Source organism: Opisthocomus hoazin, chromosome 1, assembly GCF_030867145.1.
Source record: "Opisthocomus hoazin isolate bOpiHoa1 chromosome 1, bOpiHoa1.hap1, whole genome shotgun sequence".
NCBI classification, from domain to species: domain Eukaryota; kingdom Metazoa; phylum Chordata; class Aves; order Opisthocomiformes; family Opisthocomidae; genus Opisthocomus; species Opisthocomus hoazin.
The window spans coordinates 64836778-64851968 of record NC_134414.1 but is presented as its reverse complement, the minus strand read 5'-3'; the positions used below and the strand labels follow the sequence as shown (position 1 = coordinate 64851968).

The window sequence follows — 15191 nt, the reverse complement described above, 5'->3', positions numbered from 1 at the left end:
GAATGGTTAAAGGATGGTGATTTGTTTTACTAGGAGATGAGGGAGAAAAGGGCTCCTCGTGCTTTGTGCTTTTTGTTTATGTAAGTGCTTAGACTCTGATAATGGTGTCCTAAAAAAAAAGATGCACAATACGCACAAATTGAACTTTACTCTCATCTAATGAGCTTCTGTAGTTTCCACTTATGTGAACAGATCCTTTGAAAGCAGCAGACAAAACATAGGTCTCGGTTAATGTGCATGTGCTGCCACTAGTTGGGCAGTGGCACAGACTCAGCGTGGTAAAATAGTATTGGTTGTATGACTTGGCAAACTATTCTATAAACTTCTCAAGTGTTTTGTTTTTCTTTATAGAAACATAAACTAATTTCTGGTTTAAAATGCTAATGGTAAGGTAATCCTTACAAAAATTATGGTGGCGTATCTACTGGTAAAGTTTGAGCCAGTCCTGTAAATGTTTAAATTAGTAGCAAAGCCATTGTAAAATGTCACCCAGAATTTTAGATTATAATGGCTTACAACTATTCATTTAAATGTTAAAGCCCTGGTTGGGCTAAAACTCACTGACATAAACCTTATAAGAGCTGACTTTAAGGCTTGGGTTCACTCCCTCGGACTTCTGGCCTCAGCAATACGGTTGACTCAGTTCTCTCTGCAATGGAGAGGAACAGGCTTTTTCAGAGACAGAGCGAGATCTTAGGAGTGCTAAACTGCCTTCTGCAGATTTCCCTCTCTCTCTGCCCCCTTCCTCCCACCAGCTCATTCTTTCCTGTGGCTGGAGTCCAGCATACCTGGTTTACTAAGCTAGGTGCCTTGGTTAATTGCTTACAGTTGAGAGAAATTAATTTAGTGTCAGGGTGAAACTTTTACTGGAGAAGTAATTCAAAATTAAAAGTCACGTTAGGTTCTTATTATGCCCCTATGCGTGGAAGTGGTCAGTCTATAGAAGTGCAGCCATTAAATATGCAAGCCAATAGCAATTACTTTTTTACTTACAGGTCAGAGATTTCCAGACATCAGATTAAAAACTAGGATGGGGAAGCAGAGAGTTATGCAAGGAGCTTGTAGAAAAGGTATACTTCAGCTCTGGACAAAGAATGATGCTAATTTTTATTTCCATTGACCACATCTTTCTGAAACGTGTGTACTTCAGTCAAGTGTAAAGTATTTCACACAGGTTTTAAAAAAGAGAAGAAAAAAAGGAATCTTAGTATTTATCTTTTAAAATATACAAAAGAGACTCTGGAGCAGATATTTTTTGGTTATACCACCAGTGCCTTGAGGTAGTTAAAATGCTTGCAGTGTGCTACATTCCATTCTGCACTAAAAATAACATGTGAGTTCTGGGAGGATGAGGTACGCTCTAGGCAGTAGTGTAAGCAGTTGTGTTTGGGGCAAAAAAGATCCAAACAAAATGTCAGGACAAGCTCTTCTGTTTGCAGTTGTTTTTATGTTATCTGAAAAGAGTAATGGATATAAAGACCTCCTGAGTGTACTTGCAGATGCTTATTTTTCTGTTCTAGGCATCTGATTATCATAGCCTAAATGTAAATTTTGGGTCTGCTTTCCAGCCCAACCATAAAAACATAATATCTATTTTTGCTTTTTAATACCAGCAGCCTGTATGATTTTGAATCGACACACACACACACATATGTGCAAACCGTTCAGAATCATAAAAGTTTTCCTCCATTTCAGTCCTCCAGATACCTTTGTTACATATGCATATGTGAGTGCAGGTGTACACACACACCCACACACAATAAGCTTGCCAAATATATAGAGTTTCTCAAAGTGTCCTGATTTTTACAGGTTGCAGAACGACAACAGTTCCCTTTTAAAATCAGGCCAATTTTATGTAAGTGCTGAATATATTCTCAAAGCTTGAAAATGTGTGTGCATGCCTTGTAAGAATAGTGTTCTTTAGTAATAAAATCCTTAGAGCTCCAACAGTGCCTCTAATGAGCTTTCATGTGTGTAGTACTTTTTCTTCCACCAGGCATGTCTTAATTCCACAAGATATTTTATCCATTGTCAGTACCAAAACGATGTGGAGGACCTGCATATCTTGTTTGGAATGGCAGTGGACTGTCCTAAGAGAGCAAGTCCTACTGGAGACTTATACTTCGGTGACCCAAGTGTACTAAATTAAAACGTAAATCTTTTTGGACCTCTACCCTAAAATTACTGCTCTTTAAGTATGATATTTCTTGGTATTCAAGATGACGGCCACTGACATCAAAGGAAAACCTTCTGCAGCCCTTACCCCAAGAACCCCCAGTTTCTGGGGTAAGGACAGCTTCTGGTAACCTGTGTCTCCCTTCTAGCTCTAACTATATCGGTATCAATGTCACCTGAAAGTAGAACCGAGGCACTGACAGTCACTTGGCAGTTTCTTGTGACCAATGATACAATTTCACTATATATGTCTCTGGTAGAAAAAAATAATGCCAATATTGTGCTTAGACATTTATTATGAAGCTTACTGAGGAAGAACCCGTAGGCTCGGAATATAACAGCTGTACCGGATCAAGGCAAAGGTCTTCCTGGTTCAATATCTAGTCTCTGACAGTGGCCAGTAAAAGATGTTTAGGGTCTAGCGTAAGAACATGGAAGGCACATAGTGAGATTTCATTCTCCAGTGATACTTCGTACTTTGGTAGCCACTCTCCAGGGATCTGGGAACTTCCAACATGGTGTATGTTTGTCTCGTAGTTCTTGATGGATTTTTTCTTGCATGTGTTTGTTAAATCTATTTTGAAATCTGTGTATATTCTAGCATTTACTGCTCTGATAGCAAAGATAAATTTAATGATGCACTGTGTAAAAGCATTATTTCTTTTTCTACTTATGAATCTGCCACTCAATTATTTCGTTTGATGCCCCCTAGCTCATGATGTACAGTCATTCCAGACAAATGCTTCCTCAGTGCTCTCTTCTTCCTACCATGCCTGCTATTATTTTCACTGTATTCTGTCTTTGTACACCTGTACATGCAGCTTTAGAATCTGACTGAAGTTTCTTTTCACTGGGTAGGTCTATTTGAAGTGATCTGCATTTGCAAGCAAATCTGGCATTTTTGCTAATGCATCTTGGAAAAAGTCATGTTTAATATTCATTACAAACCCTCCCAGGTTTTTTCTAAGTAAATAAATCAGCATGTGGAATTACTAGGATAGAATCTCTGTAACATCATTTCCTGGAAATTATTTTATTTTTAACAAGAATTCAAAATATCTAGTCCATAATGGAAAAAATGTTAGCAAGACAGTCTGAAATAATCAGAAGTCCTGTCTCCCTGCATGCGGCTAGCTTGCTGATGCTTCACTGGTTCTGTTTTTCAGGGATTTCATCTTTTTGCTTTCTCTTTGTCTCCATTTGCTCTCCTCAAATCTCTTTTCTGGTGAGGCAGCTTAGTATTTTGAAAGCAAGTTGCTTCTAGGGGAAATCCAGGCCATTCAGTTACAGTCATTATTCATTCAGAAGAGAGTTTTGACCTTACTCCTCTTAATACTGAGGAGTCTCGCTGTCCTGGCAATGCAAACATCATTTTGGCAGACCTCTTAACAACTTTGTTCAGTGAGGATCAAAACTGTACTCACGCTTTTTGACCCAGTTGTACTTTTCAGTGTGGAGTTTTTCTCCTCCCTCACCAAGATTCTTGATAAGTGGAACCAAAGCACACGGCTCACTACTGCCTGTGATGGAGACTAGGAACAGTGGTGGGTCAAGCACTGGTAATTGATTTTTCCGGCACCTGGCTCAAAAAGCTGTGTGGAGTGATATCTCAGAAGAGGTGTTTTGTCTGTCAGTAGAGGAGGAGACGGAAAAGATAGGATTTGGAGTCTTTCTACCTGTCAGACCAAAGTGTTTTCATATGTACAGGAGCACCTTGTAAACCAGGAGCAGAGCTGTGAAAAATCAAAGGCTTCAATAGAGGCGTTTAAGAACTAGCTAGATATTTCTTCCCTTTTTAAAGAATTTGCTTCCTTTTTTCTTCTTTCATCTTGATGATGCCCATTAGGGTTGCACAGCGAAGAGCTGCAAAGCAGAAACCTCATCTGGTCCTGACTCTCTTCCTGCACCCCGTTCTGGGATGCTGAGCGCATTTGGTCAGAACACATTGCTGGAGCCCTGTGCCTTTCACCCAGCACCGCCAGGCATTCAGCAGATCTAGGAAGATGCCAATGACAATTTCAGCAGTAGCATCACTTCCAAATTTTGAGTGCTGGGGTTTCAGCATTAAAGTAGGAGTTTCACCATGGGGATTTTTCGTGAACATACTGTGCGAACAAGGTGTTATAATTGGTATATCTAATTTAAACACACTCGGCATAAAGTTTTATATATATCTATATGTGGGGGGGGGGAATCAAAGACCTAGTTAGATTTACTTGCCTCCAGAGTTTTATTATTCTGAGGACAGTGCCTGAGGTGATTCCAAATGGGAAATAACTACAAAATAGAATAAAAACAAAAAACTACCTTTTCATTGTATCTAATCCCATGTAAATGGATTTTTAACAAGTGGCAGGACTGAAAAGTACAATAATTATTCCAAACTGAATATTAAGTACTACATAAAATGCATTAAATCTTTTTTTTTTTAATCATAGAAAGAAGATAGTAGAAAGTTCACGAAATTGAAGGTGGTCCTCCATTCCCAGGCCACAGACAAAGCATTTAAAGTAGTGCTATTTCAAAAGTAGTAACCTTTGCAGAGAATATGTCCATTTCTAGAAAACAAGCTGTCCTTTCAAGACTGGATAATGTGGTGATCCAGAAAACTACTTGTGCCAGACTCTTTCATTTTTCAATAACTAAGAAAGTTTTGAAAGTCTCCTGAAGGCTGTAGCTTCCACCTTGTGTTTTTTCCTACCTCTTACCTCGTCTATCACCTTTTTAAAAAACGGTATCAATGGATCATAAATTCCAGCTTATATATTTGATGCCCAATGGTGAAATAAACACCTAAGTATTAATTCAGAAGTTTCCAATACCTAGTATATGCAATAAGGTATTGTTTGTCAGGAAAACACATTACATTCAAGAGGCGTTCCCTTGGAGGAAGGTTTTGTTGTATAAAAAAATAGGGACCTTTGAAAATTCTAGTCAAAGATCATACTCAAAGCACACACTTTTCAAGGAGAAGAGATGGGAGTCAGATTTGCTATGAATGTGTGAACAGCAGTAACAAAAATATAAATGTAAGCTTCTGCTGCTTCATTTGTACCACCAGGGAAAAATATGCTTACCTAGCTTTTCTATCACCATGAGCTCATCTAATATTTATTTTTTGTTTTACTTGGTGAATACCTAAGAAGAATGCGAGTGCTTCTCAGAGCACATAGGCGATTCTGTATGCTCTATTCTCTGAAGTAAGGGACATTCCTGTAGGTCTTTAGAAGGAAGGAAAGGGCTTGGGTAGCATTACTTGTTATTTTGATGGCAACTGGATTCTTGAAAATCTGTGCTGTGTTTGCCTTTGGGTCCATGTCACACAGGTCTGCATTGCCTTTTCTGAACTGTGTCTTAGGCCCATAAGAGCTGGTGGATCTATGCACTTGTTTACACGTTCAGTCCTTGTTCAGTCAGTAAAAAAACTAGCTGCTTAGAAGGATGAATTCATTACATTTTTACTGAAATTTTTAGGTACCTGAGTGTAAGTCAGTCACTTATTTTCCACTTAGAGGACTGCTCTTTATAGTTCCTCGAGAATGGATCAGGCACTCTTTTTAAAACATGACAGAAGATGAGGAAGCCTGCACGGTTTTCCTGCATAATATCCAACGAGTGGGAGCACTATTTCAGAATTAAGGGAGAATTCTTACCCATATCTCCCCCTTTAAAGAAGCAATCTATCACCACAAGAACACAGAGAATCATCGCTGTCTCTTGTGAGAGGGAATAACAGGGTGCAGGAATCTAGCCCTGGCTAAAATTTCATCAGCAAACTTGTGTGGGAGAAAGGGCAGCCAGTAACACCAAGCTGTCTTTGTTTTCGTCTAGTCCAGCCAGAAAGGTTTCTGAAGTTATGCAGATCAGCCTCTGTGTCCTCCCAGCTACCACTCAGAGGTTTGCCTCTGCGTGTCCTTTGGTTACATTAACTTTCTGTGTGAATTTCTGTACTGGAGAAATATTGTAACACTGCAATGAATCTAAAACTCAGGCCACCTGTGTCAAATTAAAGGTACTGCCTCTGGTTCAAAACAAGGAAACAAGCAAAGAAACCACAAAAAAGCAAGGGGCAGATTATTTGTGCAAAGACAAAGCCTTTCTTTTTTAAAGAAATAACTGGATTCTGGCCTCAGCTATAGCTATGAAATTTTTCTCAACTTCAGTTACATTTTCTCAGTGTTAAGGATATTCGATCGTAGAACTTAGTCCACTATCTTCGTTGCAAACTCTAGCTCGAATCTAAGTTACATAAATTACCTTCTCACAGAATCTAACAGGGCCCGGTAAACGTTTGAACAAAAGTACAGATTATCAAGAGATGGCAGATGCATGACACTCAAACTGAAGAGCGTAATTATCTGATGTCTTAGGGTTGATAGCTATGACCAAATCACAGAATCATAGAAGAGTCTAGGCTGGAGGGGACTTCTGGAGACCGTCTGGTCCAACATGCTGTTTAAAGCAGGCCGTTAGAGTAGGATACCCGGAATCCTATCAGGCAAAGTCTTGAATATCTCCAGTGGCAGAAATTCCATGGCATCTCTGGGCAACTTATTCCAATGTTTGTCTTCATAGTGAAGAATTGCTTTGTTCTATCTAGGCAGAATTTTCTGTGAAGCAGCTGGTGCCCTTTGCCTCTTGTATTGTGACCAAGTCTCCTTGTGCAGAGTGTGCCTCTGTATTCTCTAGAAGCACCTTCTAGATATTGAAAGATTGTGATTAGATTCCCTTGACCCTGCTCTTCTCTAGTCTGAACAAGCTCAATTCCTTCAGTCTTTGTTCATCTGCCAAGTTCTACAACTCTCTGATCATCTTTGCGAAGCCTCCACAGACCCTCTCCAGTTTTCTGATCCCAAACAAATCTGTAACTAGATGGAGATCGGAGCAAGTGTACAGCCTCACAGATATTTAGCTGGATACATTTAATGAAGAAAAAACACATGATAATGGTGTTACTAATAAAAGCACTGGTGTTACTGGGAAAAAAAAAAAGTACTGTGCACAGTGGTTGAGGTTTGCTTAGTTTGTCCTGCCAGTAGGGCCAAGAATAATGCATCATTACATTAGGTACCTACGTAAGGTATTTTGAGAAAGATTTCTCTGGCATCTAGTCTGAATTGTGTTCCATGTTGCAGATGAAACATTCTTGTCCTAGCTGCAGTGATGATGAGTAGATTATTCTTTTTGTCTTTGAAGAGATCCTTTATGTATTAGAAGATGATATTATATTGATCTGTGTCAAAAAAGTGTCCCTTTACAAGAATGTCTATAGACACCGCAGCACATCTGAAAAGAAGGAATCGTAGGTTTGCATTGCCACAGGCCACAGAAACTGCTTGCAACCTGCTGCACAAGCACCTGCATCACGCTGCATCACGGTCTGTGTCAAATACAGTTCAGCATTTACACCTAACTGCCTCCACTTCAAGCAGCACTTGCAAATTCATAGGGAACACATAGGCTGGTTTTGGAATCTGGAATTAGGTTCACATAGCATAGGTATGTTTCCTGCCATGCAGATGACACCAAGTAGTAAATCAAGTTGGATATGCCTTACATCCACACCAGTTTAGTGGTGATCTATCCCATGTAATACCCCGGACAATGCATAGAGCAGCCTATACAAATCACACAGAATAAAGGGTTTGCATGTATGGATCAAAATCCAGTCTTCCTGTACTTTGGTATTAGGAGGGCCTAGGTCAAAGTTATATTGCTTTGTTAAACTGTGAGCAGTGAAACACAGATTCTCTGCAGATGGAGTCTTTCATCTCTGTGATTTCACTGCTGTTCAGCATCTTGTATACCTCTCACCATCTGTATCCTGATAGGAAGTCAAGGTAATGACTTCCTCAGTCAGTCACAGCCTGGTTCTCTGTCTTCAGCTCTTTCTTACGTAAATGGGAGCTGCCTGTGGTGAGAACCTTTGAAAGTCTGTCTGCAATTGTTGTTTCCCAGATTGGCTCTATTTTTCTGCGAACCCAGCAGGGCAGATGAAGTTGTGTGTCTTGGCTACATGTAGGCAAGCACCATTTACAGAACTACCTCCAGGAATCTTCCTTTGTGCGGGGTCTGGAAGAAGTAAGCAAACATTAAGAGTCTCTGAGTTGTCCTGCAATGCTACTTTCTTTGCTTCCTGCACAGAAGCACCCTTTCAGGTTGCAATGAATTTTACCATAAGTCTTGAAGATGAACATCTTGTACCTAGTCAATATTGGATGATTATGTTTGTACAAGAGCAGAATTCATACATCTTGTGCTTTTGTTCACTTGATAATATATTAGTTGCTTATTTTTCCTCAAGTATGCAATTCATATCAAATAATGATGCCTAGTTTAAGTGAGGTCTCAAGCGGTTTCCTCTGATTAAATGAAGCATGTAATGCATTTTTTTATTGTAATGGACGTTCTTTTGTGACTCACTAACCTTTGTATGGAAACAAAAATATTTCTGCTACTTATCCCAAGAGAAAAATAGTGACTATGAAAATGGTAAAGCTGTATTCATATGTGGAAAAGCTCTTAAAAGAATAGTCATGCATGTTAACATTAGATTTGTCTTTCATTTCCATTATTTATTTTAAACTATCCATCTGAAAATGTACCTACCCCTGAACATTTTTAAAATAAGGGTGGGGCTTATCATATATAATGTAAGCCATTGTATCTTATCTAAACTAGAACATCTGCTCTAAGCTAATAATTTGGCAAATCTATATCAAGAGAGCAGTCTGTCCAGGATCAACTCTCTGTCACTAAAGCTGGCTGGCCAGCCAGCACAGCCTGGCTTGTACGTACAGCTAAGTTATTTTGCCTTTCCAAAACTACGCACCACTTAAATGGGAAGTGTCCATACTGCCTACTGGGAGTGTCCCCAGCTGGGATAAGCCCCAGACTGTGCTCAGGGAGCATACTAGCTGGCCGAGACCAAAACTGTGCAAGTGGCCTTGCTAACAGTGTAACACAATGGACAATCTTATTCCCATTCTTAGACCCATACCCCTGTACATTACTAGTATAAGTGGAGCCTTATACTGTCTCTACGTTCAATGAAGGACTTAGCCTAAGGTGATATTCCAACTTGCTTGTCTTCTGTGTTAATATGGGATGAGTCAATATCTGGAGTATACCTTTTTCAAATATAGGAAGTGCCTAGACGATTATACGATATAGTTCACATTTGGACAACTATAATTAACTGAGGTGAATACCATCACAGATGCTATGGACCAGATTCATTCTACCTAACACTGGGAATCACACGTCTGATTTAAAGAACATACTGGATTCAAGTTCCTTACTTAGTTAATGGAAAAAAATAAGGACGTCTGAAAGACATAGCCAGCCCAAGATCTGAACTGACCTCTACAAGTGCCTCTGCATCACTTTTGCCTATAAAGAGTGACTAACGCAGCCATAACTTAATTAACTCAGGTTGGTACCTGAGTCTAAAGTCAAGAAGGTTGAATCTGGTCTGGTAAGCACATTTCTGGGGCCCTGATTATGGACACTGACTGCGCAGAATCTCAGATCTCATTCTATAAAGTGGTATCATTCTTGTCACTGCAGAGGGGAAAAAGATTTGGAAATGTGGCTGAAGTGCAGTCAAGGCAGCAATGTTTGCCTGAATCTGTAGACAGTATGAAGTAATAGCTCTGAAAAATTAATCTCATTTGTCTCAGTTAATCAAAGGGAAACTCTCTGAAACAGTGGATTTCTGTCCTCTACTAAATAGATTGAGTAAATTTTAGCCAAATTTTGCTATAGGAGTTTTGTACCATTTGAATTGCAAGCACATCTTGTCAGGAACATTTGTTCCTGAAGAACTGATAGGAGCTACAGTTACTGGAAGGAAGTTATTAAAAACCCCATGTTTGTGAAACCTTACTCAATATCTTATTAATTTGGAAAACCTCATGCAAAATTAAAGATAAAGTTATGTAAGGGAACAATTGGGAAATAGCAGTCGCAACACCAAATCGTACTACACACAGCATATAAACCCTGTGACACAGAAAAGTTATTTATAAAAAACCCAAATCTTGTGCGTGTGAGAAATATATGTGTAATCTTTTTTCTCCATCTGCCAGGAACTTTTTCAGTTTGTTTTACCCTTATATTGTCAACAGTGCGGTCACTACTGTGAATGCCAGCACCACTGTAATCACTGAAAATTCCCGAAGGCAGCACAGAATGTGGTTAAAATCAATTTAGGTTCTGTTTTACAGTCCCTACATGGGAGAATTTTTTATTGCTTGCAGGGCCCCCCTTTGTTTAGGTGAGCCTGAAGGGCAGAATTCAGAACAGGTGCATCTAGGCAGTTAACTGAAAGAGGACAAGAGAGCAAGCTGAAGCGTTAACCCCTTGTCTGTGCACGCCGCTTCACTGCTCGCTCGCTGCTGGCTCTCTCCTGTAGCTCCGGCTGCTTTCTCCCAGACGATACTTTGGTGTGGTTTAGGGAATATTTCACCTGAGGGACTGCTTTCAAAGAACGCGTGGACAAGGCCTCACCAGGTTGGACTCTAAGCCACACAGTCCTGTAAGGCTGTCCCACCTTCAGCCAAACTCGCAAGCTCTGCTCCCTCTCAAAGTAAGCAAGATGCAACCCAAATGTCGTCCTGCAGAAGTGCTGCTCAGGGGAATTGCATGTAAAAGCTCTCATGTTGCTTCAGATGCCTTGAAGAGTTTGAAAACCTGTAGATAAGTAACTCTCGTAATTATGTCTCAGGGCCACCCCACAGGGCCTAGAGGAACCCAGAGCCAAACATTACGAAGTGTGGTTGAAGTCAGCGGGTACCATCTGACCTTAGGCAAGGGGTTAGGCCCTTAACAGTCTTTTATATAGCACAATAGACATGCTAATATGATCCAGACGTCACAAATGCTGCTTGTCAATACTGCAAATGTTACTTTTACCTGAATTCAGTTTGACCATTTTTTTACCTTAATTTCCAGATTATTTTTTGACTTACTTTTTTTGTGGTGCAAAAAAAATTGAGCTTTTTCTTTATTGTGAATGCAATTGCAGGCATAAATAATAATAACTGAACAGCTGATTTGTGTTGAACTTTAAATCAAATGCAGGTACAAAAATATTGATACAAATTGATGCTAAAGATGAGAGTGGGCTGTGAAAGCTTACCCATGTGCATGTCTTCTTTTAGCATAGCTCATTCATGTCCAAAGATTTACCGGGTCTATCCAATTTCAGAATAATACAGAAAGAAAAAAAGCGGCTCATTTAATCTGCCTTTCTGATTTTTAATTGTTTAATTTACATGTCATTTAGTACTAATTACTTGAATTTCATTCAAAGCTCCTTTTGACAAGACAAAGGTGATGGTAAATCTGAGAATTTTGATAAGTAAATAATTCTGGAAAACTATTGAATGGGTGCTGATATCTAGTTCGCAATGTCTTTCATCCCCATGCACTTTCATGCTCAAAGTGTTTAGTGTTGGAGCACATAGCATATGCTGCTAAGAGTGTAACACAGATATTGTATTGTATAGTCATTTTATTCTTCAAATACAGCTCCTAAAGGAGATTTGCAGTGCAAAATGTTGATATGTAGCAGTGCACTATAATCTACCAAAAAATATTAATTTAAAACTATCCTGTAGTGAGACCCCCTGTACTTTCTCAAAAGGTTTGAACTTTTCAGTCACCGTGAAATTATTCTGGGCAGCTGGCCAGTTCTTAAATAAACTGTGTGTACATCAGTAGCAAAGCTTTTAATTTTGAACATGATTGATCTCAGCCTGTTAAGAAAACTGTCAACTAAAATGGAAGAGTTAGAGCACTGCGGTAAATTTTTCATAATCATTTAATTTCACTGAAATACTTACAGAACGCTGAAGTGACTTTTGCATACACTTGCCTCACAGACCATATGCAAACTGCATCTTTCACTCTTTGTGTTTTGCACATTGCTGGCTCTTCTTCCATAATCAGAATTAAATTAATAGAGAACAAAACAAAAAGTTAGGAAGCGTAGGTCTTATTCCTTTGGCTGTGGTTAATTCTGTTTCTCCTTTGACGTGTTCTCACCAGTGTCATTGTCTTAGAAACTCAATGACTGTGTTAAATTTGAGCTTTCGGTTTGCTTTGCAAGAACATTACTTTCTGTCTCTAAGTGGTGATATTAAAAGATAATCTAAGCAAATTGGTGATATTAAAAGATACTCACCTTCGTTAACCCTTTGAACTGTTCAAGTGATCGCATTGGTATTACCATACCCTGGAGCACTTCTGTGTTCCAGGCTGTCAGCTCCCACCGGAGCCCACAACCCCTGAGACCTCTGCGTCTGCAGACACATCGCTCATCTTGCTTCTGTGGCCGGGGACGTCGGCTGGAGGGCAGGCACAACGCTGCCCCGCGCTCGCCTGGAACACCGAAGGACACTGTGGCAGGGCTCTTCTGGTGAACGCAGGGAGTCACTGCGGGGACACGGCTCCCCTCAGCACGTCCTGCTGCTTGTCTCACTCCAGTGCTTTAATGTTTTTTCAGCAACTCCAGTCACTGCTGTCAAAGAAGGTGCAATATGCACTTTAGAAGATCTCACTACTTTCACCCTGACCACACTTGCAGTGATTAATGTCTGGGTGACTACAGTACTACACTGTTTTAAGATAAAAAAATTAAGAACAACCATTGTCTTACTCTCCTCTTCAGGTTCTGCATAACACTGTGTATGCTGTGTGGCTCCAGTACTGTAATATAGTGTATTTTTAAAAATTTTTAAATGTTAGTGCTTTCCTTTCTGAAGCACAGATGAGAAAGCTGTAGTAGCTTGGCAGAGGAGGGATGGTTTATGAATAGTCTCGTGGCACGGCTCTGTTGGGCTGGTGGGACCGGTGTGGTTACGTGGGGGATGCCGGCTTCCTGCTGGGAAGGCTGTAATCTCCAGTGAGGCAGTGATTGCTCCCAGCACAATTGTCTGACCACAGCCAGCGTGTGTCTGCATTAAAGAGCTAACCCTACCCTTTCTTCTCACTACTCATTACCTGCTGTCTCTTTTATTCCCCCACCTCTACCCCAGTCTTCCAGTTTCACCACCATTCATGGTACTGTGTGCATTTAGGACAACCGCCTACAGGTCCTCTTCAGTTTTAAGGGCCCAGATCTTAATTATGCTAAAGCTGGTTTTAGCAATCTCCTTTTTGTAAGGAAGCCTTGAAGTCACAAAGAAATTTACAGCTGCAGCTATATTAAGTAAGTATGAATGAGGTCGTCCCGCGTAAATGCCTGGGCTGCGCCATGGGAGAGAATGAGTACAATGACGGAGCTGCCGCTGCCGCCGTGTTTGCAGTGCATGTCATTCAGGGGGTTTCACTTCAGAAGAGACTCGGTCTCACGCTGGGCTACATGCCCCACATGGGGTTGGAAGCTGCCTTAAGGACCAGTCACTGGTTGGGATCCTCACGTCAGTCTCAGTGCATGGAGTGCGTTTCTGTGTAACCAAGGTGGAGTTTGGGGTTTCGTTTCCTTCAGGTAGAATCTGTTGTGCTTACCAATGCAGCTCATAAACTAAACCATCAATCAGCACTTGCCAATGGTTGGGGGATTCACTTCAAACTGCTCTGATGCGAATGGAGACATGGCCATAATGCCTTTCTGGGAGAAAAAAAAAAACGCAAAAATGCTCTCTTCACCAATAAGTCTGCCTTTCTCACAGCTGTCTTTTGTATTGATCTAAGGCAATTATGTGAACAGATCAGGGAGACCTTGGATTTCAGGGACCCATATCTGAATGTATTATTCATGCTGCTATTGGAATCCTGAATTAAGGTTTCTTCTCTGCCACTCCTCACCGTTTATGTACGATTTGGATAAGTTCTGATCTAGGTTCAGAGCAGACAGTTGTACCGTATGTATTGTGCCGTTAAATCTGCCCCTGTACACTCAAGCACTGTGGAAGTAGTGGAAATAATAGACATAAATTCCTGCATTGGCTTTACAGGAACTGTTCTAGCAGCCACAAGAGAATTTAGCTAGGTCAGGATGACAGAATGCTGGTGAACTGCTGCCAGTAGGCTCTTTGGCGCTGGAGACTGAGGACCACGCAGAGCAAATCAGACCAGTGTGCATTTCTTTGCCAATAGTAATAATAATAAGTAAAATCTAAAATCATAGATAAAATGTCCTGATATTTTATTTTGGGTTTAGCTGTTACTAGAAATGCTCTGCACCATCATTGCCACATTTCAACATAATCTTGTACCTTTAAAAATATAAGTGTTTGTTATGAAGTAAAGAAAGTTGAAATGTAAAGGTTTTAAGCAGCAATGCAAAATAGGATGTATGTCATGTGGAGCAACAATTACACCCTAAGTGTGTAGAGAAGAACTCAGTGAAGCTAAATGCCTCATGCTCCCGAATATGTAATATTATCACAGCGTGAGTAATTGGAGATATTCTGTAAAACTGCTTTGACTTTATGTTATTTTAAAGCCTATATTGAATCATTCTCCTGTTTAGACAGGGAGAATTGCTGTCCCCTTGCTTACCTTTTGAACTGTACAGTTTCCTGCTTCCAAGCTCTCCCTGATCTGTTCTGCCCAGAGTCTTCAGACAACGTTACAATCTGTCATATGCTCTCTATTCTGTATAGACTGACTTCTGCAAACAGGAGTTTATAGCTGTAAGAGACGTCATTTGTCCATGCCAAAATCTGCGTATTTATGCAATGATTTCTTATTAAAAAGCAAACCAGCAGAAATTGGAAACCTTTTTTCCTCTTGAAAAATGACCACTTCCCAAAGCTTTGCAACAGTACAATGTTGCAGAAAAGCCATGCTGGATTATCCAATTCATGTCCTTGTCAGTGAGGGATTTCCTTCTGGAGTACTCTGTTGTTTCAAGGGTTCTGTCTAGTCTGAATTTGAAATGATGAGACACTTCCCTCTGGAGACCTCTCTAACCACTTAGAGATTTCCCTGTAAAGAAGTATTCTTTATTCTCAGCCTAAGAATTCCCTTTCTTAATTTCATCCTCTCATTCCTATATTTAGGGT

The 15191-nt window shown here is 40.2% G+C and overlaps 1 protein-coding gene across 6 annotated transcripts in view; it reads left to right on the top strand.

The window, feature by feature from the left end:
• NALCN (sodium leak channel, non-selective) overlaps positions 1-15191 on the top strand; it is a 248133-nt gene that overhangs the window by 167823 nt on the left and 65119 nt on the right. The window lies entirely within an intron of this gene.